Source organism: Rhincodon typus, chromosome 13 (genome assembly GCF_021869965.1).
Source record: "Rhincodon typus isolate 14 chromosome 13, sRhiTyp1.1, whole genome shotgun sequence".
Classification (NCBI taxonomy): Eukaryota; Metazoa; Chordata; class Chondrichthyes; order Orectolobiformes; family Rhincodontidae; genus Rhincodon; species Rhincodon typus.
The window spans coordinates 55,636,226-55,661,036 of record NC_063344.1 but is presented as its reverse complement, the minus strand read 5'-3'; the positions used below and the strand labels follow the sequence as shown (position 1 = coordinate 55,661,036).

General features: G+C 41.9%; 1 protein-coding gene across 5 annotated transcripts in view; it reads left to right on the top strand.

Moving 5' to 3' along the window:
* The window catches only part of LOC109918596 (beta-galactoside alpha-2,6-sialyltransferase 1), a 120,324-nt gene that overhangs the window by 53,942 nt on the left and 41,571 nt on the right, over positions 1–24,811 (top strand). For 4 of the 5 annotated variants that reach the window (XM_048604358.1, XM_048604357.1, XM_048604360.1 and 1 more), the window contains one exon: positions 15,426–15,559. The gene's annotated coding sequence lies outside the window, so the exon portion shown is untranslated. Of the gene's footprint in view, positions 1–15,425; positions 15,560–15,922; positions 15,985–24,811 lie in introns of those variants that run through there. The other variant, XM_048604361.1, reaches the window with a different exon arrangement.

Sequence of the window (24,811 nt, the reverse complement as noted above, 5' to 3'; positions counted from 1 at the left end):
CTATCCATCTCAATACATTATATCCAATCTCATACACTTTAACTTTACACATCACCCTCTAATGTTGTTGAAATTCTTCTGAAATGCCAAAAAAATCACATCCACTGGCTCCCCGATCAACTTTGCTGTTGACTTCCTCTAAAAATTCCAATAGATTTTTGATAATACCATGACTTTAACAGGGGTATTTTGACCTGTTTTTTTTTTGATGAAGAGACGTTGAGACTGGGGTGATGAGCAGTCTGTTCCAATCCAGTAAAGTAAACAGTTCATGAGGTCTTGAGGATTTTTTAAAGGTTGGAACAATAGAAGCAGCATGAATGGATGGAGTCAGGCTCCCACAGAACCAAGATTTTAGTTTACATTTCAGCAGTTGCTGACTATGGAAGCAATTTCATCTCACTCTGTTACAGTGAAGGGTCGGAGTTCTCTCTTGCTGCTAGAATTTTCTTTTTTTTTGTTCCTCCTGGACTGGAAACAGATTGCATGTGAGACAGTCTATTTTACTGACTTTGCCAATGTGAAGAGTGTGCTTATGAGATGTTACTACATTGGAACAGTTGCTGTTTAGTGGTTAAATAATTGATTGTTTGATTTATTGTTGTCACATGTACCAAGATGCAGTTGTTTTGCAAGCCATACAGGCAGCGCGCACCATACAAAGTACATTAGAGTAGCAGAACAGAGTGCAGAATACAGTGTTATAGCCTCAGAGAAGGTGCAGAGAGAGGGAGAGAGAGATCAAAATTAACATTTAAGAGGTCCGTTCAAAAGTCTGATAACAGTGGGGAAGAAGCTGTTCTTGAATCTGTTTGTAGGTGTATCAAAACCTTTATATCTTCTGCTCGATGGAAGAAGGTGGAAAAGACTATAACTGGGGTGGGAGGAGTTATTGATTATGTTGGTAGCTTTCCTGAGTCAGCGGAAAGTATAGATGGAGTCAGTGGATGGAACACTGGTTTGTGTGATAGACTGGCTATGCTAACGATTCTCTGTAGTTTATTGCAGACTTGGGAAGAGCAGTTGCCATACCACACTGTGATGCATCCAGTTAGGATGCTTTCTGTGGTGCGTCTATAAAAATTGGTACAAGTTCTTGTGGACATGCTGAATTTCCTCAGCCTCCTGAGGAGGTACAGGCATTGTTGTGCTTTCTTGATCATTTGTGTCGACATAGGTGGACCAGGATAGATTGTTGGTGACCATCACTCCCAGGAATTTGATGCTATTGACCATCTCCACGTCCATTTCAGTCTCTTTCATTTTGCTGACATTCACAAAGAGATTGTCGTCTTTACACCATGCCACTAAGCACTCAATCTCTTTCCTGTGTTCTGTCTCGTTGTTGTTTGAGATCCGACATACAAGGGTGATGTCATCAGCAAACTTGTAAATGGAGTTGGGGTGAAATTTGGACGCACAGTCATGAGTGTATAAGGAGTATGTTAGGGGACTGAGTACGCAACCTTTTGGGCACCAGTACAACACCAGTGGAGGAGGTGCTGTCACCTATTCTTACTGATTACAGTCTATGGGTCAGGAAGTCAAGGAACCAGTTACAGATAGGAGAGCTGAGACTTGGGTCTTGGAGATCAGAGATGAGTCTGTTTGGAATTATGTTGGTGAAGGTGGAACTGCTGGCAATAAGTAGGAGCCTGACATTGGTGTCCTTGTTTTCCAGACATTCCAAGGATGAGTGTAGGGCCAGGGAGATGGCGTCTGCTGTGGATCCTTTGCGCTGGTAGGCAAATTGCAAAGACCAAGGCAGTTTGGTAGGCTGGAGTTGATGTGAGCCATGACGAACCCCTCAAAGCACTTAATCTAAACATAATAATCCAAATTATTCTGTTAAGTTTTTCAATCAAGTTAGACCAACTCCTCTTTCTTTTGTTTGCATTTTAACTGTAGACTAGGAATAAAGTGTGTTTTGCTTTAAGCAAAACAATGTAACTATTCAAATTACATCTGAAACATTGCACCTATAACTTGTCTTTAAATAAGAAAAAGTTAGTGTCTTGGCTGCCTCCTTGATATATTTGCAGGGGGTTTGGTCTGGTCCATAACAGATTTGTCAAACATGATTTTCCTTTTGTAAATCTATGCTGACCATGTCTGATTCTACGTCTGTTTTCTGTGTGCTCTGCTATAAAATACTCGATCATGGACTCTAGCATCTTCCCCGATACCAAAGTCAGACTCGCTGATTTATAATTCCCTATTTTCTGTCTGCCTCCCTTTTTAAATAGTAGGGTTACATTAGCTACCCTCCAATCTGTAGGAACTGTTGCAGAATCTAAAGAATCTGGAAGTTGACCATCAACAATTGCATTCACTATTTCTAAGGCTGTTTTCTCAAGTGCACTGGGATTATTAATGAGACACTAAGGATTCAGCATGTTTGCAATAGGCAGTTGATATTGTTGAATTAAGAGATATTCTGTAGCATATATTACATAAAACATCATTCTTCTGACTGTTTCAGACAGACATTTGATTTAACAGTGTTGAGTTGAAACTGTATGTGCATTTTCGCCTGTTATACTGCAGAGATGTTGCTGTATGAAATTAATAATTCTAGAATTTGCATGCATTACAATACATACTTTGTTTTCCCTGGAGAAATTTAGAAGTCGAAAATATAAAAACAATCTTTTATGGTGATCAGTTCATGTATAATTAGCTGAAGGTGAGGTATTATCCTGCGGAATTGAAGTGGAAAAAAGCCGTAATGTGATTCTGTCTTTTATTCTATTGAATAGAGATGGTCTGTGTCTGCGCATTTTCAGTTTGCATTTATTTTCACATCTTTTTGTGCAGCATAGCAAACATCCTCAAGGTTGTCCTTACGCTTCTACATTTGCAAGTCAACAGCATAGTGTAAACACTGGCACGCTTTGTCTGCCCGCAGATTTAGGCTGCATTCACTTGAGTTTTCTGCAACGGTGTTAAGAGCAGTTCTCACTTTGATTCAGCTTCCATCCTGTGCTGTAGTGATACGAACAAAAGGCTTTTAGTGCTGCAAAGAAAATTTGCCATTACCAAGTGATTTTACTCACATCCTGGCCATTTCCTCTCTGCGCTCCTTCCCACCTACCCCCCCCCCCCCCCCCCCCCACCATAACTACCCCTCTGTGGAGCTGGTGATTTATGGATATCACATATGAAAGAAGGAACCTCCTGCAAGCTATTTTCTCTCCTGTTTCTAGTCACTGCTGGTTAGTCGTCCAGTCTGTGGATGTAATTATAGGGATTCCTGTAGACTTAGACCTACGAGAGGACAAGCTCAATGACAGGAACCACGCATGAAGCCCGAAACAGTCTTCTGAAGCATGCAAGGTATGGAATACAGTATTTCACTTTAAATGTGCTATTTTGAAAAGTTTTTCATCTGCCTATCTGCAGGATGTTATTTAACAAAAAAACAATGCTGAGGGAAATGGATGTGGCATAGTTTTGTGTGGCTTATAAATATTTTGCAAATACTCCTGGATTTTGCAGAAGATTTTGTAAATATTTGCTAATTGCATTTCTGGAAATGCTGTCTTTACTGGTTCAAAAAGAGCAGTGATTTACTATGAAGCAGATTACTATCTTCTTTTAATTTGTAAAGGACCCGAAGGTTTAAATTTAATCCCAGAGAAAAGAACAGTATGGTATCAGTAAAACCGAGAAATGAATATATTGGGTATACTGGAGTACTATTATCAGGTCTACAAAATGGATCAGACCAATATGCATAATTTCCAACTTCTGATCCTTTTTTTCCTTCTCGGATTTCAGCAGGAATGTTCATGGGCCGAGCTGGGTTGGTTGCCTGGCATCATTTTATTTTTTGTTGACTTCCATATTCCAGGAAATCTGGGGACAGTCCATTACAGATTTCTGATTTTCTACTGCCAGATTTGTGTCATCTCCAAAGTTGACCTGGGCTTACTGTTCAGTTTGCACAGTGTGGCAGTGAAACTTATCAATAAGGCTGTATAACTATCAGCAATAGTTTGATTTTAAAATGTATTCAAGCTAACTACATTTTCAGCTTATTTCCTCATTCTTTTTGTTAATTCTATTTTTTTAACAGTTCCTTTGAATCCTGGGTACGCTTGTATCTCATAGAACAGAATCTCATAAAATCTCTACAGTGCGGAAACAGGCCCTTTGGCCCAACAAATCCATACCGACCCTCAGAGCACCCACCCAGACTCATCCCACATAACCCATCTAATCTACACATCCCTGAACACTACAGGCAATTGAGCATGGCCAGTCCACCTAGCCTGCACATTTTTGGGAGGAAACCAGAGCTCCTGGAGGAAACTCACACAGACACAGGGAGAATGTGCAAACTCCACACAGTTGCCCGGGGTGGAATTGACCAACAGAGCTATTGTGATATATTAAACACATCATGACATTTGTGAAGAAACAGTGAAACTGACTTCTAACTGTTTAATACCAAAGCAGATAATCCTGCAAATGCTCTGAAAGTCAGCAATATTTATGGAGGAAAATAGATAATGAAGCATTCTGGGTGTGGGTCTGTCCTAAAAATCATTCCTGCCTATACAATTGTAATTATTTGCTTTTTATACTGTAGATCCTCGCTTTGTGAGTTGGCTTTAGCAGTTACACATAAAGGATGGGACAGACTCATTCCAAAGTGGATGTTTTATTAAAATACTGATTAATCCATTGACTGCTGGACAGTTCCAACATGCCTGGACTGCCTGTTCTGCTCTCCCAATGCGATAGATAACCTATTAATAAAGCTGTGTTGTGGTTTGGAATAGTTTGATGCTTTGAAGATATATTGAAGTTAACTACCCTAAATAAACATTTTAAATGACATTTTCATCTTATTCTCTCTCATTCTTCTTGTTATTTAGTCTTATTTATTCTTTCTAATATCTCACTTTAATCCTGTTAAATATTATCCTAATTATCTGTTCTTTTATTTTCAAAATAAATTGACTTGCTTAGTATTCTTTATGTCCTCCAAGTTGAAGTTGAGATCAAGACTGAAAATATTAGCTTATGCTTATCTAAAAATGAGTTCTAAAATATTATGTTTTCATCGATTCAAAGTCTAGATGTGAACAGATGCATAATTTGATTTTCACATGGAATGGAGCCCTGCTAATGCTGGGCGAGGTACCTCAACCCTGAACTAGATGCATTATCATATTTCTACAACATAACTCATCCATATCATGCTAAGAGGTAGTGAGGAGACTAAAAAGAATGATTAAAGTATTGGTGATATTGCTTTCAGAATGTTCTGTGATTTTCACACCCTCTCCAGCCAGGGTATTGTTAGCAACCCTAAGAAAACATATTCAGCGTATTCTGTACGATGCGAGTTAAAGTAGGCAGTAGAAGACATATGTCAAGGTTACCAACCAGCAGTATTTCAATGCCAGTGCAAGTTTATTTTTAAAAAGTTGCTTAATCCTACACAACCACGTCAATATATGTTTCAGAAACACACGCAACATTATCACTGCATCATAGATATAACCTGCATGCATAAAGATCATATGTCTAAGGAGCATTACCTAATAATATCATAGAAAAAATATCCTCTGGGAAATACTGATCATAATGCCATTGAATTCCATGTTAAGTTTGAAAGTGGCACACTGCAAACACAAGCAAGAATCTTAAATTTAAACAAAGCGATATTATGAATGTATGAGAGGAGAACTGACTAAGGTTAATTGGGTAACTAGACAAAAAGATATGGCTGTAACTAAGCAGCGAGATGTATTTGAAGAAACAATTAAAAATGTTCATCAATCATGCATTCCATTGAAAAACAAAAAGTGAGCAAGAAAGGTCTGTCTGTGCTTCACTCAGGAGCTATAGGATTAAATGAAGAGGTTTATAATATTGTGAACAACAAGTAACAAGTCTGAGGATTGAACTAGAAAAGGTGTGCCAAAAGTTGATAAAAGGGAACAAGTACAATGTGAGAATAAATTAGAAATATAAAAACAGTTTGTAAGAACTTTTATATCAAGGAAGAGAATAGCTAAAGTAAATATTTGTCTCTCAGAAGCAGAGACAGGAGGAATTATCAGAGGAAATGAGGAAATAACAGAGGCATTGAAGAAATATTTTGTGTTGTTCCTTGCAGAAATGCACAGTAACCTTTGAGCTAAAGAGAATGAGGTCATTAAAGAATCAATGTTTAAAGAAACTAAGGAACTAAAATCTGACAAATCCCCAGGGCCCAATAGCATACATCCTAGAGTTCCAAAGGAAGTAGTTACAGAGATAGTGTATGTGTGAGCTGTCATTTTCCAAAATTCACTAGATTCAAGAACAATCCCATCAGATTGGAAGTTGGCAGATGTTAAACTGCTTATCAAGAACAGAGGAACAGAAACCAGGAATTTTTGGGTAAATCTAAAATCTATTACTAAAGAAGTCTTATAACAATGCACTTAAAAATGCAGCTGAACATGTTACCAATGTGAGCTCTGAGGTTTCATTGGCTTCTCAGAAGTGGAAATGGAGTGCAGGTGCTCTGAAATTCTGCAGAGGTTTGTGAAGTTTGTCCAGTGAAACTAGTGCCTGCAGTCACCCAGCTACTTTTCATATTGGACTTGAAACACTAACTCTTATATTTAACTCTCCACAGACCTGCTGCTAGACCTGCTCAGTTTCTCCTGCACTGTCTGATTTTAAACCAAATCTCTAGCATCTGCAGTAATTCGATTTTGTACTTTGTTCAGGGACAAAGGTTTTGGCGAGACCACATGTGAAATACTATGCAGCTTTGGTCTTCACATTCACGTTTAAGAAAATGTGTAGTTGCATTGGAAGCAGTAGACAAAAGTATTCATTGAGTTAGCCCCTGGGGTGAGGGAGTTATCCTATGATGAAGCTGAGTAAATTGGGCCTATATTCTCTGCAGTGTGGAAGAATGAGAGGTGATCTCATTTGAAATGTGTAAGGTTCTAAAGGTACTTAACAAGGTAGACACTAAGAGATTGGGCAGCACAGTGGCTCAGTGGTTAGCACTATTGCCCCGCAGCGCCAAGGACCCAGGCTTGACTCCAGCCTCCGATGTCTGTCTGTGTGGAGTTTGCATGTTCTCCCCATGTCTGTGTGGGTTTCCTCCCTAGGTTCAAAAGATGTGCAGGTTAGGTGGATTGGCCATGGGAAATGCAGGATTACAGGTGTAGGGTAGTGGGGTGGCTCTGGGTGGAATGCTCTTCAGAGGGTTGGTGTGGACTCGATAGACTGAATGGCCTGCTTCCACACTGTAGGAATTCAATAATTGTTTCTGCCAGTCAGGGAATCTAAAATGCATTGTCTTGGCATAAAGATAAACTAATTTAAGATTTTGAGATAACAAGTTCCTTTACTGAAAAGGTTGTGAATCCTTGGAAACCTCTGCCACGGTGGATTGTAGAATTTCCATCATTGACTACATCAAACGCTGGAATAGACATTTTTTTCTAATCTCCCTGAATCAAGGGATGTGGGGAATAAGCAAGAAAATGCAGGTAATGCCCAAGATCAGCCATGACTGTTACATCATGTAGCAGCTTGACGAGATCCTGCTCCAGTTTCTTGTGCTTTTAATTCATAGAATCTCCACAGTATGGAAAGGGATCATTTGGCCTGTCAAAGCTGCATGGACCCTCCAGAAACCAACTCACCCTATCCCTATAACCCCACATTTACCTAGGCTGCACATCCCTGGTCACTATGCGACAATTTAGCATGGCCAATCCACCTAACCTGCACATCTTTGGACTGTGGGAGGAAACCAGAGCACACCAATGCAGATATGGGGAGAATGTGCAATCTCTAAACAGGCAGTTGTCTGAGGGTGGAATCGAACCTGGGTCCCTGGTGCTGGGAGGCAGCAGTGCTAACTGCTGAGCCACTGTGCCGGCCCAAGCAGACCTTACATTCCTTAAGAGCTTTCAGTGCCTTCACCCTTCCAACATAGTTGTAAATGTTCAAGCCTACTAGAATACATAACAGGATTCCCGCTGTAACACAGTTGGCTTAATAAATGGGAAATTAACTGTTCAATACTTGGAGTATAATTGCAATAATTAAAAATTATTATTTTTTGTCCTATCTCAGCATAAAAATGATTGTTGAAACAGCCCCTCCCTTCTTGTTCAGCAGAGTCCAACAGTGGACCCATCTGGCAGAGTTAGTATGACTGATGTCTGGGATCAAGTCATATATATTGTTCAAAATCCTTTGAGAATACACTGTTTCCTGTTTTTGTCTCATAACTGCATTCACTTAACATCTATTTGCAGGTTGTCCTTTCCACGAAATGCCTGTCAACATAAATACTATGCTGTTCTTGGAGATGTTCAAAAACATCTCTGAATCAGCTTGTCTGCTTGTTGAGCTAGATTAAATTGAATGAGGTGACTTCTGTATAGAATTCAAGTGATACATCTCAGAAATATCCCTCTCTTTAATATCTGTTACGTCACTTTCAAAATGCAACTCTCAATAACTAAGTTCAACATGTGTGCTGTAGCCAAGCATAAAATGTTCAATGCGATGGGCAAAAGTATGTTAGTTGTATTTTAGATTTATCAATTTGACCGAAATAACTATCCTAGAACCATAGAATTGTCAATTGATCTCAAAAGTGGGAAGAAATTTAAATCTTCTAAACCATTTTGTTAGTTTCACTTGTAATCAGGATTGACAAATCTAGCCTGGGCCTTAACGTTATTAAACAATACTGTAGGCCTGCTGTTTTCTACTTGTCTTTGTATTAGGACCATTTTCAAAATTATTTCTAAACCTTTTGAGTTGCTAGCTATATTTTTTGTTATTTTCATCACAACTTTTTTTTGCTTCATAAAAGAAAGAACTTGCATTTACTTAATAATCATTGTAACCTAGGACATCACAAATAACTTCACCACTAATTAAGTACCTTCAAATAAAAAGATGCTGTTTTAATTTAGGTGAAAGCAGCATCCACTTTGTATATTGACAGCACCACGATAATGACGAGATAATTTGTTCAGTGACCCTGGTTGTGGTACCAGTCTCTGTTAATAAGGACACTAAAAACTCCTTGTGCTTCAGAATATTGTTCCATGTGATTTTTTTATATTCAGCTAAAGGGCAGTGAGAGCCTTGGTTTAAAATCTTATCTGAAAATCTATGCCTTTTCAGTGTGGTATTCCTTCAGTATTGCTCTGAAATGTCCAACAGATTATGCACTGAAATCTTTGGAATAGGATTTGAACGTTGCACTTGTGTCATTAGACAATAGAATGTGACCAGAACCAAACAGCAAACATGTTGAGGAGTTGAAGAAGGTAAAAGATGCAGATTGTGTTGAAGTGTAGGAGAAGTGAAGTTTGCTTCAGTGAATGGAACAGAGTGCCTGTAATTGAGAAACGGAAGACTTGTGACTGGCAAGGCCTCAGATTATGCAATTTTATACTGAAAGTGATGTGTCAAATAGTATCAACAACTTGTATTTATTTAGAAACTTTACAACAGTAAGTCACAACAGCTCTGTCAAACAAAACTTGATGCTGAACCATACCAGGGAATAATCCAAAGTCAAAGAGGAAAGTTTAATGGGCATATTAGGGAAGGAGTGGAAGGCGGAGTGGGAAGAAGACATAGGGAGGGAAATTCAGGACATTCAGCCTGTGTATGATCCCCAACAATGGGACAGTTTCCCAAACAGACAGAATTGGAGGGTGGCAGAGATTTTGGAGAGTTGTATCATTAGATGAGATTACAGAGATAGAGAATGTGAGGCCAAAAAGTGATTTGAAAGATTTAAATGCAGGTGTTTCCAGGTTATGAACATATGTAGGTCTGCATATGGCAATGGTGAGTAGTACTGGGCTCTTAAACATTTTCTGGCATTGCTACCATGTCCTGGGTCAATGTTCCAGACACTGATACACAGCCACTGTTGCCTTGCAATTGTCAGTGTACCTTCCTGTAGCTGGCTGTTGACCACCATTAGCAAGATCTATCTAGCATCGTAGAATCATACAGCATTGGAAACAGACCTTTTGGTCCAATTCGTCCAGATTTCCCAAACTAAACTAGTCCCATTTTTTTCTGCGTTTGGCCCATATCCTTCTAAACTTTTCCTGCTCACGTAACTCTACAAATATCTTTTAAATGATACAATTGTATCTGTATCCACCACTTCCTCTGGCAGTTCATTCCGTGTATGCACCACCCTCTGTGTGAAAAAGTTGCCCCTCAATTTCCTTTTAAATCTTGGCCTTGTCAACTTAAATCTATACCCTCCAGTTTTTAACTCCTCTGCCCTAAGGAAAAGATCTTATCGATGCCTCTCATGATGTTATAAGTCTCTATAAGGTCACCCTTCAACCTCTCTAGTTCTTCCTTTACGAAATGAGAAGCCCTTGAAGTTTCTCCGTGATCTTATGATTGCCCTGCAGCCAAAGTGCATTTCTTTTCAAGAGATTTCATGCCGAGTGCTCTATCACTATAAACAGGATAGAGTTACATTAGTTTGGCTTAGAATTTAATAAGCTTGATGTCAGAATTGAAAGAACACTGAACAGCCTTTAATCTTGTGCACGTATTTAAACGTGCCATTCTGAGAAAAGTAAGTTGAGTGAACGAAGCAAAAAAATCTGAGTAGTCTATCACGATGGCTGCTTGTGTAGTTCCTGCATTTAGTGGAGAAATGAACATCAGCACCAGTTTTGAACTTTGAACCATTTTCCTTTCAGAATAATAGGTAAGGATCTCTGAAGATCTATCATAAGGATAAATAAATCCACCTAATGAATTGTCTGGTGGAGCTATCTGTTGATGTGAGGACAGAAGAATTAGTCACTCCATTCCTGATTTTCATTTGATAATTGTAACTTACTCCTGGTCAGGCAGTGCCTCTATTTAACTTTTATCTTTGACTTCAAAATCCCTCCTTGCACCCTTTCCATCCATATTACATTTTCAGCCTTAGATGGTTCAGTATCACTGCAGCCTTTCAATTCTGGTCTCTTATGTGCCTGTCCACTTGAATTTTCTCTTTTAAATTGCTTCTTAACTACTCTGGAGAGGACCTTGCACTATTTGGTTTTGTGATTCATCTCCCAAATAAGAAGTAATCTTGTTTGCATCTTCAAGTGCAAAATTGTTTCAAAAATAAGTTTGGAGTTTATCAGTTTCTATGATTAGGGCCTGAGGGCAAATACACAGTATAAGAGAGGCTGTTGGGTAAAATATATTGCTAGTTGTAGGTTTTGCATTACACAAACTGCTGGCAAATAACAAAATGCAAACCGTTCTGTTTTACATATTGCATGACCTCTCGCATGATTCTGCCACAAATATCACCATAGCTCTCATTGCTCAGACACTTACGATATTCCAAGATTTTGCCTCACCTCACATCATGTTATTTGGTTTTCTTTAAATAGGATTGAAGAAGTACGTGTGAGAGAGACACAAATAATTAATAGAAGTATTAGGGCTGGTAGCTAATGGCCAGATGTACCAGTGGGAGGTCTGCTCCTCGTCACTGGCTGATGTCTCAACATTCGTTCTTTACCACTGCAATAAAATTTAGCTGGAAGACAGTGCTGAAACCAATCTCCATAACATTCAATGGAATGGCAGTACGAGGAAATGAGCAATACATTTGTAGCAGATGTTTTACTGACAAGTGAAGAGAATGTTACTGACCTTTAATGCCTATTTTAATGAAGTAGGTGAAACAGACGGAAGACAGTTAACTTTGACATACAGTTGCATAATGATCTCATGTGATTTCCATATGGACCTATAATACTGTGGACTCTCAGCAGTCAGGATAGAAATTTTTGTAAAATAAAAGCAAAGTGCTGGGGATACTGGAGCTCTGAAATACAAGCAAAGTGCTGAGGCAGATCTGGCAGCACATGTGGAGAGAGAAACAAAGTTAATGTTTGGAATCCAATATGACTTCTTCAGAATTTAAGGGCACTGGAAAAGTGATAGTTTTCCTACTGGAGGAGAAGGAGGGAGAGCGAGCAAGTGGATCAGATGGGTCAGATGCCCCAGACCAAAAGACAGAGGAATTGCCAATGGTATTAAGCAGAGATCCAGATGCAGAAGAGGTGTTACATGGTAGAAAATAGGTCAGCTCTGCTGAGAGCAAGCCCATGTCAAAGAGACTGGGGCTTTAGGGAGTTGGTTGAGAGAAGGCGAGTGTAATCGAAATGGAGGACAGAGTTCGTGGCCTGAAATTGTCACGCTCAGTGTTTAGTTCCGAAAGCTGTAAGGTGCCTCAGCACAAAATGAGGGACTGTTTCTCCAGCTTGTGTTGATCTTCGCAGGAATATTATAGCGGGCTTAGGACAGAAATGTTAGACTGAGAGCAAGATGAGTTAATTAAAATGGCGAGTGACCTGATAGTTTGCATCATCCTTGTGGGCAGAGTGGAGTTGTTGTGCAAAGTGGTCACCCAACATTTGGTCTCACCAATGTAAAGGATACTTCTTTGGGAGCAGTGAATAGATGTTTTTTTTTCTGAGCTATCTACTCTGGGAGTAGATTCGGAGGATATATTTCTTGGGTAATGTAAGCTTGTGGTGATATTGCTGGAATAGTCATCCAGAGGATTGGAATAATCCAGAAAACACAAATTCACATTCCACATTGGCTGTTTGGAGAACTTGGATTCAGTTTATTAATTATAGATGAAACAATTTAAGCTGCCTGCACTGAGGACATCACCCTGAAGAACAGTTGTGGTGTTGTTCTGGGACTGGGATGATTGATGCAAACCCACGACAACTACCTTCCTTTGTGAAAGGAATGACTTAAGCTGTTGCATAGTTCTCCTCTGATTCCCATTGACTTCAGTTTTGTTTGGGTTCCTTGGTGTCATGCTCGTTGAATGCAGCCTTGATGTTTAGGGCTGTCATTCTCACCTCACCACTTGAATGCAGCATATGTGTCCGTGTTTGGACCCAAGCTGTAATGAGGTTAAGAGCTGAGTGGCCCTGGCGAAACTGACTGTCAGTGAGCAAGTTACTGTTGAGCAAGTGCTGCTCAAAGTATTGTCAATCATAATTCCCACTACTTTTCTGATGGCTGAGAGAGACTGTTAAGGCTCTAATGGGCTCTAATTTGTCCTTTTTATGTACAGACCGCACCTGTACAATTTTCCACATTACCAAATGAATGATTCTTGTAGCTGAACTGGAAGTGCTTGGATAGGATCGTGCCTGGTTCTGGAGCACAAGTCTTCAGTGCTATTGCTGCAATAGTGAGAGGGCCCATAGCCTTTGCAGTATCCAGTGCCCAGGTATTTCTTGATGTCACGTGACATAAATTGAATTAGTTGAAAACTGGCACCTGAAGACCTCAGGAGAAGGTCAAGGTGGATCATCCACTCGGCCCCCACTGGCTGAAGATGGATGCAGCTGCTTCAGCTTTATCTTGTGCACTGATGTGCTAACCCCACCACTCTGTAACAGGCAGATTAGTGAGGATGAAGTAAAATGACTTTCCTTCTCGTTAGTTTCCTTCCCACTTACTGCAGACCCAGTCTGCCAACAATATCCTTTAGGGTTCAGTCAGTAGAAGTGGTATTGGGCCACCCTTGGTGCTGATCATTGAAATCCCTCCCCACCCAGACTATATTCTGTGTCCTTGCCATCCTTGTTGTTCCTTCAATTGGTGTTCAACATGGAGTAGAACTGAGCCACCCCTGAGGGGGGAGGCTGTAGGTGATAAACAGCAGGATGTTATATTGCTCATGTTTCACCTGATACTACGAGACTTCATGGGGAGTAGTGTCAAAGTTGAGGACTCACAGGCTAACTCTTTTCTGACTGTATACGTCTGGGCTGTGATCTGTGGGTGGGAAAATACATACCTGGTGATGATGATGGTATTGTGTGGGATATTGTCACTAATTGTCTGTGTATGCTTCAGTAAGGCATGCATTGTACGAAGAGGTGTGGACTAGGACATTCTTGAAAGTCTGGGCAATGGAATCAATATAAGTTATTTAAAAAATCCTAACATGCAAGATATATGTTGTGTTTCCTTTGGTTAATCCTTGCCTTGTGGTTGCAGCAAGACCGCAAACTGTTTGGCTTGTCCTGTGCTTTCCAATGGTGATATCAAAATAGGTCAGGGGAGCAACCATCTGATATATTACAGGATCATCCCACTTCTTCTCACCTCATTGTCCTGCGCTCCTCAGCATTTCCTCCCAGCATGGCTTTTGTTCTAGATTTCAGATAATGTTATGCTTCTAGCTTTGGTACTTACTGCACCTGCGCATCTGTAGCATCACCTCATGCCTATCTGGACTTAGATTGGAACAAAGCTTGGCGGGAGGTGCTGGAGAATGGCCTTCGTGCTAGGTCTCATTGAGCTTTTACCTAAGTTGCAGGAAAGTGCCCAAGAAATGGGCCCATGGCCTAAGGGAGATACTGGGTTTGTGACCGAGCAGCCCTGAGTTGGACAGATGGGGAATTAATGCAGTAACCTTGAAATCCACTAGGGCAGTCAGGGGTTCAGATAGCATCATGAATGGTTTGGGAGATGTAGTGATTGGAACCAGGTTGCCCTTGTTGACCACGAGATCATTGATTGGGGTTGTTAATCTGGGCCAATCAGGAAAGCCCTGGCTTACCAATGTAACTGATTAGAATCTCCTCAGTCTAGGGGACTGACTCTGAGCTGGGTGGCCACAGCCAGTGTACTAAACGCTAGTTAAATAAAGGGTGACTTGTTGACGAGACCCGGCCTCTGTGTAGTTACTTCAGTCATGAAGATATTTCTCTGAAAGGTATACTGACATTCTGAGTTTCTTAAAGGTAAAAGAAACGAAAGCAGAAAAATACAATATAACCAGGAAATTAGAATCTCCTCCGTTCAAGTGACTGATTCTGAGCTGGCTGACTACAGCCAAGAGTATGGTGCACAAGTAAATAAAGGGTGACTTGGTGACAGGATACCGACCTCTGTGCAGTATCCATTCAGTGACAGGCTCACAGGGTGGGATTTAGAGTCCAGGATACAGTCTCCTTACCCCTCCAGGCTCTCGTGGTGTGGACAGGCACTCCCCACTGCAAAATCATCTACCTGTCCCAGTCCGATGCCTCACCGTAAAGAATACAATTTATTCCAAAGATAAAATTAAAAAATAAAGCACAGAGATGAAAGGTTTTATATTATGTGCACATTGGAAAACTGTAGCAATCAGATTCTCATCTGGTCTGCATTAGGTTCCCTGATGACTACCTTATTGATAGTGCTTGGTAGCTCTCAAATACAGCTGCTTTTTTTGTGCACGAATGTTCCATTGGACAGGTAACTAAGTACTGAAGTACATTACAAAACTACTCGCTACGTGTATGATAAATTATGTGTGATTCTACGTATTGCCGACTTTAAGAATTCAGTGTTATTTCTTCTTTCAGGTTTTGGCTTTGGAGTCCCTAAACTTCAGGTAGTGTCGAAACTGAAGACTAACTGCACAGTTGCAGACACATGTTTGACACCACAGTTCAAGTCCGAGCATGTTCCAGAGATGGCAAATGATCTTGTTTTGTGTGTAAGTCCTTTTACATTGCCTTAAATGCCACTGTCCTTCCATGCTGTAATAAGGGAAAATAGGGTAGTTCTCATAAAAATTCAGTGAGATTAGCGGGTGAAAAGAAAAGCCAGTGGGGGTAGCATTAAGATGAATGGAGAACTAATGTTTTAACACTTTTTTTCAATTAAAGAGAAGTTTGAAAAAAGCAACACCTTTGAAGGTCTAAAGCTAACTGCCTGTTATAATGAAAAGCATTAGATTGGTTTCCTGTCGGTAAATTCCATCTTCGTTGACTAAAGGAGTGGTCAGAATGACTCATTCTTAACGATCGCTGGTGCAAATTTTACTGTATCTCAGTAACCCCAGCAGTACAGTGGCAGCAGTAACTGGAACTGTGTTTACAAGTAATTCCATGTGCCTTAAGTCCCAGCGGTCAAGACCAGGTAAGTGTGGCAGTCTCATGGCAGGGCAGGGAGGTGAGATTCGAGAAGGTGGGAAGAGGGAAAGGATGGAGCATTTAGCTGAAAGAGACCACCCAGGGGGCAGAGGGAGGGGTGAAGACCTTTGTGGGAGTTACCGAAAGGGGTAAAAAAACAGTAGTTATTGCTCAGTTACAACTCCATGGCAGCTTACTGCTGCCTCAGAGCTCACAACCTTAAACTATCAGCTGCGCACCACCACCTGCTGACATCCCCACTTTGGCAAGTCCTGGATTCGGATGTGGTAGGAGAATGGGGACAGGGCTTTGGTGGAGGGTGTGGATTGATGAATTTTGGAAATGCAGAAAATACAGGATGGAAATGTAAGGATGGTCAGTTTAAGGTGCAATGAAAATACATAATTTTAACCTTTATTTTCAGAAATGAAGGGAATGAAGAAGGACATAGACCACACAAAGTTAAATTCAGGTGAAAATCTTAAAGTGTAGGAAATAAAGGGAATGGATAATGGGAACGAGTGAGAGGAAAGGAAGATGGGATAAGTAGAATGAGAGAAGCTTGTTTTTCCGAAGTGCTTCTTGAAATCAAAAGTTCATCAGCAATGTATACCACACTTCCATTTTATTTGTTTGGGATTGATTCAGTTTCGATAAATCCAGCTCTTACTTGTAGAAATAAATTCATAGTGAGGATATTAGAAACAATTCTTAGGATCATCAGCTTACCTCCTGCACATTCTGATCTGCCTGTATGGCACGCGAAACAAAACGTTTAATCATACTTAGGTACGTGTGTCAACAATAAATTAAATTAAATTATTAGGATGGGCCACGAAACTCATTCAAAGGCTAAGAAAGCAAAGTTAGTTCTTCAACAGAGAAAAAAAGACCAGAATTCAGGAACCACCTATAAATCCGGTGAAAACAAGGTATCAAACCATTGCTCTTACAATAAAACCACTTATAATATTTATAATCAATTCACCTCATCAGTAACAGCGTACTTGAACCAAAAAGCCTGAAAACTGATCTCCAGTGAAGGGAGTAATAAATGCAAAATAATGCACCATCTTCTACACAGACTAAATTTCATTTAACAGAACAAAAGCTGGAGAGCCACGTTGTAGGTTGCAACTGAATGAAAAGAACTAAATCAATGTTTTATTGGTACTTTTCATCAGAACTGTATTTGATTCATTTTTTCTAATAAGTCACTATCTGATCATTTCAATCCATCAGTTCAAGTATTTTATCAAATGAAACAAGAATGTATCTAAGGACTTATTATAAGGTTGGTTAGAATTTCATAGATTTTTATGCATGCATTGTTTGTAGATAAGGCAAAAAGATAAAATTCTACTCTAAAATGTTGCATTTCTGTCAGTAAAATACTATAAAATCTCATAGGTGAGATACTGCATTCTGGTTGATTAAGGGAATTATTTTGAAGCGATGATGAATTTGTAATTACAAGTGGTGTTATCATAGAGAACAAACAAGATTGTAGTACTTTGACGGAGAATTCAGATGAATTTGGGAATTCAGAATCCAGTATGGACTGCAATATTATTGTTAAATTTGACAAGTCACAATTAGTTATAAAGTATGTGTCAGTATTATTTGAAATAGTTACTTCTGTTGTATCTTCTCATTTAGGCCATGGCTTTGATGTTATACATTTTCTGTAAGGCCGTCTTTGAAAGCACTGGATAACACCTCAGGGTTACTTTTAGCTTGCTTTGTTTGTGCCACCACATTTTCAAAATGGAGTTGGTAACTTTATTGTGCCATAATGGTGATAATTGGCTAGCTCCATTTCGAAAGAATCCTATCATCTTGTTGGTGCCTGTAGCAACGTCCTTCTCAAGCTTTAGTATGACGAACTTTGCCAGGAGTCTGTCCATTACTGGAATAAGCAGCAGCCTAGTTCAACGCACTGCTCAGTCCCCTGAGATCCATTGCTATTTTCACTGCACTCCACTCTGTGTAGATAACAACTGTAAATCATTGCTAAGGTGACTGACTCTGTCGGCATACAGTCACAACATCTGTGCTGTGATCAGTGTCAACATCACAGCACTGATTTTTTGTTTTATTTTTCGTTCATTTGTGGGACATGGGCATCACTGGCTGGCTAGCATTTATTGCCCATCCCTAGTTGTCCTTGAGAAGGTGGTGGCGAGCTGCCTTCTTGAACCACTGCAGTTCACCTGCTGTGCGTTGACCCACAATGCCATCAGGGAGGGAATTCCAGGATTCTGACCCAGCAACAGTGAAGGAACATGATATATTTCGAAGTGAGTATGGTGAGTGTCCTGGAGGGGAACTTAAAGGCGGTGGTGTTCCCATGTATCTGTTGCCCTTGTACCTCTAGATGGAAGTGGTTGTAGGATTGGAAGCTGTTGTCTGAGGATCTTTGGTGAATTTCTGCCATGCATCTTGTAGATAGTACACACTGCTGCTCCTGAGTATCGGTGATGGAGGAAGTGGATGTTTATGGATGTGGTGCCAATCAAGCAGGCTGCTTTGTACTGGATGGTGTCAAGCTTCTTGAGTGTTGTTGGAACTGCACCCATCCAGGCAAGTGGGGAGTATTCCATCACACTCCTGACTTGTGCCTTGTAGTTGGAGGACAGGCTTTGAGTCAGGAGGTGAGTTACTCGCCTCAGTATTCCTAACCTCTGGCCTGCTCTTGTAGCCATTGTGTTTGTGGTGAGTCCAGTTGGGTTTCTGGCCAATGATAACCCCTAGGATGTTCATCGTGGGATGATTCAGTGATGAATGTCCTGCCACTGTCAGCCACGTCAACTTTGGCCTTGACTTTCTTTGTCATGGATCCGTTCAGGGATCAGCTGCAGAATGTGCCTTGTCAAACGGAGTGATCTGCATCGCCTGGGTGACAGATGCCCCTTATGCCAAAGCTGTATATCATATCGCATGCACAATTGATGATCCATTGCAGGTGGTTCCACATCTGAGGTTTTTCCACCATTATGATTTCCCCAGGGGCGAGATCATCCTCCACTCCACCCATCAGACCACTCAGTGACCTCTCAGTGAGCTCTAGTCACAGGAACAGCTTCCACTCCCTCAACCTTAAACTGGTCTGCAAACACAACAAAAGCTTTCTCTAGGTGTACACTTGCATTTCTGGTAGCTGCCATAACTCCTTCATCCTCTTCCAATCCACCATGTCACTTTAACCCTAAAGTGTGTGGATAAATCCAAAGAGCCAGGGCCAAAACAAATCCTTTGAAGAGGTGGCTACTGATCCAGGTGGCATGGAGATGATAAAACCAATGCAACCTGCTGAGTAGAGCAAGCACTGAGTGGGTCATCGGGCTTCAGATAATGTCATTCCAGTGTCTGCATTTGTTAGGTGGCACCCTCCAATAATCTCCGTCAAGATTCTCAATCATTGTGCTGGTCTGCTGCATATTCTATAGCCTCGCCCTTCAGAGAAGTGTGAAACTTGTGGGTAGTGAGACAGCTCACCAACAGAGCAAGGAGGAGGAATTGGAGGCAGGGAGTATAGAAAATAGGAGCAGGAATAGTCCATTCAGTCCTTCAAGCCTGCTGTGCCTTTCAACACAATCATGGCTGATCATCTAACTCCGTTACCCTGTTTCGTTTTCTCCACGTACCCTTTGATTCCTTTAGCCCTAAGAACTATATCTGTCTGCTTCATCTTGAAAATATTCAGTGATACTGAACAATGCTGTACTACAGGATGACCTCCTTCTGCTCTGTTTGGGAAGAGGGCCTACCTCCTGTACTTCATGGCCTCCAGGATTGAATCCATGTTGGCGTTGATGATGCCCAACGGGAAGGAACCAGGCCTCTAGCTCTCTGTGGCATTTCATTGTCCCTCTGATGCTGTGGAATGTTTTGGGACATACCGCAAATTCCTCCCTCAGGAAAACCAGCAGTGTCAGTGGTGGGGAGTCTGTGGGGAGTCTCGGTGAGACCCATCTCCAGTCCCACCCTCACTGGCTGTAAATGAACAGAAATCCTGTGTCCATAAGAAAACATGGCTCACCCTGTTAAAATCTAAACTTTTCAGCATGTTTCTGACCCAAAAAAACAAGCCTGGCTCTTGCTTCCCATCTCTACTTAGGCTCCATATGTGCTTTGTTTCTGCCTCTATCAAGTTGTCTGGGATTCTTTTCAAGTCGATGTTTTCCGTTGAAAGCTTTGAAATGTTATTGAACCACATCTGAGAATGTAGACTTGCTAAAGTCACAATGGGGGAGGGGAACGTTGAAGTTGTTTCCATTGCAGACTCACATGCTACTTGGTTCTTAATGAAGTCAAACTGAGTGTTTTTCTGAGAGTGTGCAGATGCACCAATATTAATCGGAAAAGCTTGTGCAATTGCATCTTTCATTTTGCATTTTCTCTCAAGGTTTCAAACTTTAATTACACACAAGTCACAATCTGTGCTAACTTAATTGCTTTCATTTATTTTGGGCCGGCACAGTGGCTCAATGGCTAGCACTGCTGCCTCACAGTACTAGGGACCCGGGTTTGATTCCGTCCTCGGGCGACTGTCTGTGTAGAGTTTGCACATTCTCCCCATGTCTGTGTGGGTTTCCTCCAGTGGCTCCGGTTTCCGCCCACAGTCCAAAGATGTGCAGGCTAGGTGGATCGGTCATGGAAAATTGCCCGTAGTGTTCAGAGATGTGTAGATTAGGGGGTTATCGGGGATGGGTCTGGGTGAGATGTTCTGAGGGTCGGTGTGGACTTGTTGGGCCGAATGGCCTGTTTCCACACTGTAGGGATTCTATGAAATAAGAACTTAAACTAAATGAGTCAGAAAAGGCCTTGTGAACCCTCAGGTCTGACCTGCCATTGCATAATACCGTAGCTGATCTTGCCTTGGCCTTTTCATCCTGCTCTCCTCCCTCCGGTTCATGAATCTCTCTCATTCAGTCTCACAGAAATTCAGTGACCCAGACTCCATGGTTTTTAGTATAGAAAATTCGAAAGGTTATTGACTCCGATAAATTCTTCCTCATTTCTGTCTTAAACAGGAGACTCCTCGTTCTGAAATGGTGGGAGCAGTCTTCCATTAAGGAGCCTTTGTGTGGTGGGGTCTGCCTAATTAGAGATTTGTCACCTTTGTTCAGGGCAGGATCAGAATTTCTTGTGCATTCGTGTGGTTTTCAGTTCATTAGCCATGCATGCAAGTGGGTTGTTTTGGGATTTGAGTAGTGATATGTAGGGGAGAGGGAAAGATATTCTTGTCCTTGCTAGTACTTTCTGGTACTGAAGGTCTGGATGCCATATTTAGAAAACCCTCTGATGCCTGCATCATCACAGGAGCCTGTTTTGTTCACCCTTCCTGCCTTGGAACTGTCCCCCATTCCCCCCTCACCCCACCCCATCTTCTCACTGCAACAACAACTCATTAGAGGGAAGACAGGAGCTTCTCTTTCCCAGGGATAACAGCAGGAAGCTCCCAAATTCCACCCCCTATCACACACTGGCTTGCTACCCTGAGGTAACAGCCCAGGTCAGTGCCTCTAGGCTTCAGAGGAGATCTGGAACCCAGTGCAGGAGCATGGTGAACCATCTCCTGCACTCTGTAAAGCTACATGGCTGTATCTACTCACTGCATGAGGGGATCTCTCAGTCTGGTGCTTTTGCAAGGGAATGTCAGACAGCATGATTGCCTGCTACCTCAGCACCACATGGGGTGTATGCACTCAATGCCTGACAGCTGCCTCTTCTAACAGTCGGACAACAATGCTGCAGCTAATCTCTAACTGGGGAAGGCTCAGGACCTGGCTTGTCTATGCACTCTCAAAAAATGTGTGTGCACCTATTGTGATCAGACTGAATTTTTGTCCGTCTTTTGTCTGTGGGACAAGATTGCCTACAGCAGCAGGGAGACTGCCCAGGCTGGAGGTGAAATATCGGATATACACAGGAAGTCTGCAGGGCTGACAGGGAATGGCAGTAAATGTGCCTGTGTAGATATCTGTCTATCTGTCTCACAGGAAGCAGTGAGGGAGCCTGCAGTCTGTACAGACAATGTCAGAAAGTTGGTTATACAAGGGACTGTTCCCATTTTGTGACTAATGTTTTCTCCAATACAGGAAATAAGGGAAACCAGAAGAGGAGGAAGCAGAAAACACCACAGTCTGCACACAGCAGCAGCAGCATCATTTATCTCTGATAGCTCAGAGACTGCATGGTCTGGTGTTCAGCTGCAGCCTCACCTATGAGATATTCATCTCAATGGGATCGCTATCTATAGTAGGCTCAGGCTCATACTCTGGTGAGCACACTATTGACCTGCATCCACAGTGGCAGAGGCAGCAATGCCTGAGGTTTCCGCTGGGGACAAGTACCTGCTGAGCTGCATTTGGTTCTTGCCTTTGGTCTCAGTTCTATGTGACATCTCGTATATGCGGGAAAGGCAGCTGAACATCAGGGAGATGCAGCACAGAGCCTCACTGGAGTGAAAATGGATGAGGCTGTCCAGTTCTAGCTATTTAATTGGCTCTGGTGCGCGAGCATTGGATTGGCAGCATGGAGGGGTGGTCCTCACCTTGAAGACCCAGGTCCAGCAGAGCACTTAGTGGCTGCTGCATGTGAGCTTGAACCTACACCCTTTGATGCACAGCCATGAAGGTGAGGCATAAGCAGGTTAAGGTACCCCGACCTCCCTTCAGAGGGTCCTTCATCTCAAGGAGCCATCAGGCATCCAGAAGGAGAAGGAGCCACAGCCAGACAGGCTGGATGCTTCATCTCGGGACATGCCAGAGGTGTCCTACCCCTTTACCCGACGTCTGCCAGTGACCCCAATGCCTGCAGCAGGTCTGTGTGATGAGGGTATACCCCCTTTCTGCAGGAGACCTTCAGCAGGCCACAGTCTACAAACAGTGAGTCCCTGAAGCATAATCAGCGCGGTCAGCAGGTCATAGCAGTGAGCAGATTATAGAGGTCAGCAGGCTGTGTCCATCTCAGCTGACAGGGCACTGCTGAGACAAAGAAAAAAGATGAGACATATTAGTCAGACCCTTCTTGGTCATTTCAAAATTGCATTCCAATACGAGCAATGCATTAATTTCCAAGTGTTAGCTCCTCTTCACCTGAAGCAAGACCCATAATCACGCTCCCTGCCCCCTTCAGGAGCCTGTGGTTGTTTGCTCAGGTATAGTAACACACAAGTGGCTGATTGGTTGAGTTTGTGCATGCAGTTTGATCACGTATGGAAGACAAAGAGCTTTTGAAGGCACATGGGTGGCACACCTGTTTCTTCAATATACATTGTGTGCACATTGATAAGTATGCATTCACTCACAGTGCTGTTGCATTTGCAGTACTCCCAGTAAGCTGCTGGATGCTGACTTGGTTGCTGAAAGGAGTATCTTCATCAGAAAGTGATGCTGGTTTTCCATCGGGACACTTTTTATTGTCTCATCAACAGCGTGTATCAGTAATGCTGTTTCCATGACCCAGCATGGACCCAACATTTGTGGATTGCAGTTGAAGCCCCCAAGATTGATTTTTCAGGGACGGTGGCCTTGTCTGATAACATCGGCCTAAGGAGACAATCTGAAAGTGTGATATTGTGGAAACTGCAGTCAACTTGTAAGTAATGGAGAAAACTGGATGGACTCTGCAGAATGCAGGAGGGAGTGATCCTCCCTTGGCTGGGATCTCCATTGCTATGTAAAACACTTTCACTGGAAGAGGTAGACAATGTGTTAGAATTTGAAGGACTTCATTCTCTTGGGGAGATATGAGGGAAGTGTTTGGTTCTGTCCTGCCCGTGCTGTAGTGGAAGCACAGTCACTAAGGATGCCACATGATTGCAGTGGTACCGTCAGGGAATCTGCCAAGGTTGTGGTGACTCACTTGGGAAACTACACTGATTCTTACTGCCAGGGACACCATAAAAGTTGAAATGATGTAATCAATGTATACAAAGTTGGGAGACTGTCTGTGTGGAGTTTATACATTCTCCCCATGACTGTATGGGTTTCCTCCGGGTGCTCCAGTTTCCTCCCACAGTCCAAAGATGTGCAGGTTAGATAGGAATTGGCCATACTAAATTGCTCTGTAGCGTCCAGGCTAGGTGGATTAGCCTTGGTAAACTTGGAGGTACGGTGAGGTGAGGGAGTGAGTCTGGTTGGGATGCTCTTCAGATGACCTCCATCTGCACTGTTGGGATTCTGTGAAAACATTGACCAAGTCCGTGTATTTAACAAGAGCTACCATTTAATACAAATAAGTGAATTCTAATCACAAACACCGATGAAATGTCAACATATGACTGTATTGGTTAAAACAGTTAACACCTTTTTTAAAGCCTCTACAGAAACAGACAAAAAGAAAAGTGAAATGAATAGAGGGAAAAAAAAACTAACACAGTTCGTTAGCACCAATCTACAGACTGAGATGAAGTGTTCTTTTACCTTCCCAAGACCTTGTGAGACGTGAACAGGCAGGGAATAGAGCGATACAGACCATGTGCAAGCAGATGAGATTAATTTAGAAATGGCATTGTGGTCGGTGTTAACATGGTGGTCTGAAGGGCCTGTTCCTGCACTGTACTATTCTATGTTCTGTTCTCCAAAGTCCCTCCTTCAGATTCTCATTTGTTTGCTGAAGATACACATTCGTCGTTTAGTTTCACAGTCGCTGGTTAGAGGCAGCAGCTTACAGCAAATGGTGGGAGAAAATAACTGACTACCTTCAGAGATAGTCCGACGAGAGCGCCCTCAACCGTGTCTCCCACATCTCCCACACCTCATCCCTCACACCCCGTCCACGCAATAAGAACCAAAAAAGAATCCCCCTCGTCCTCACGTACCACC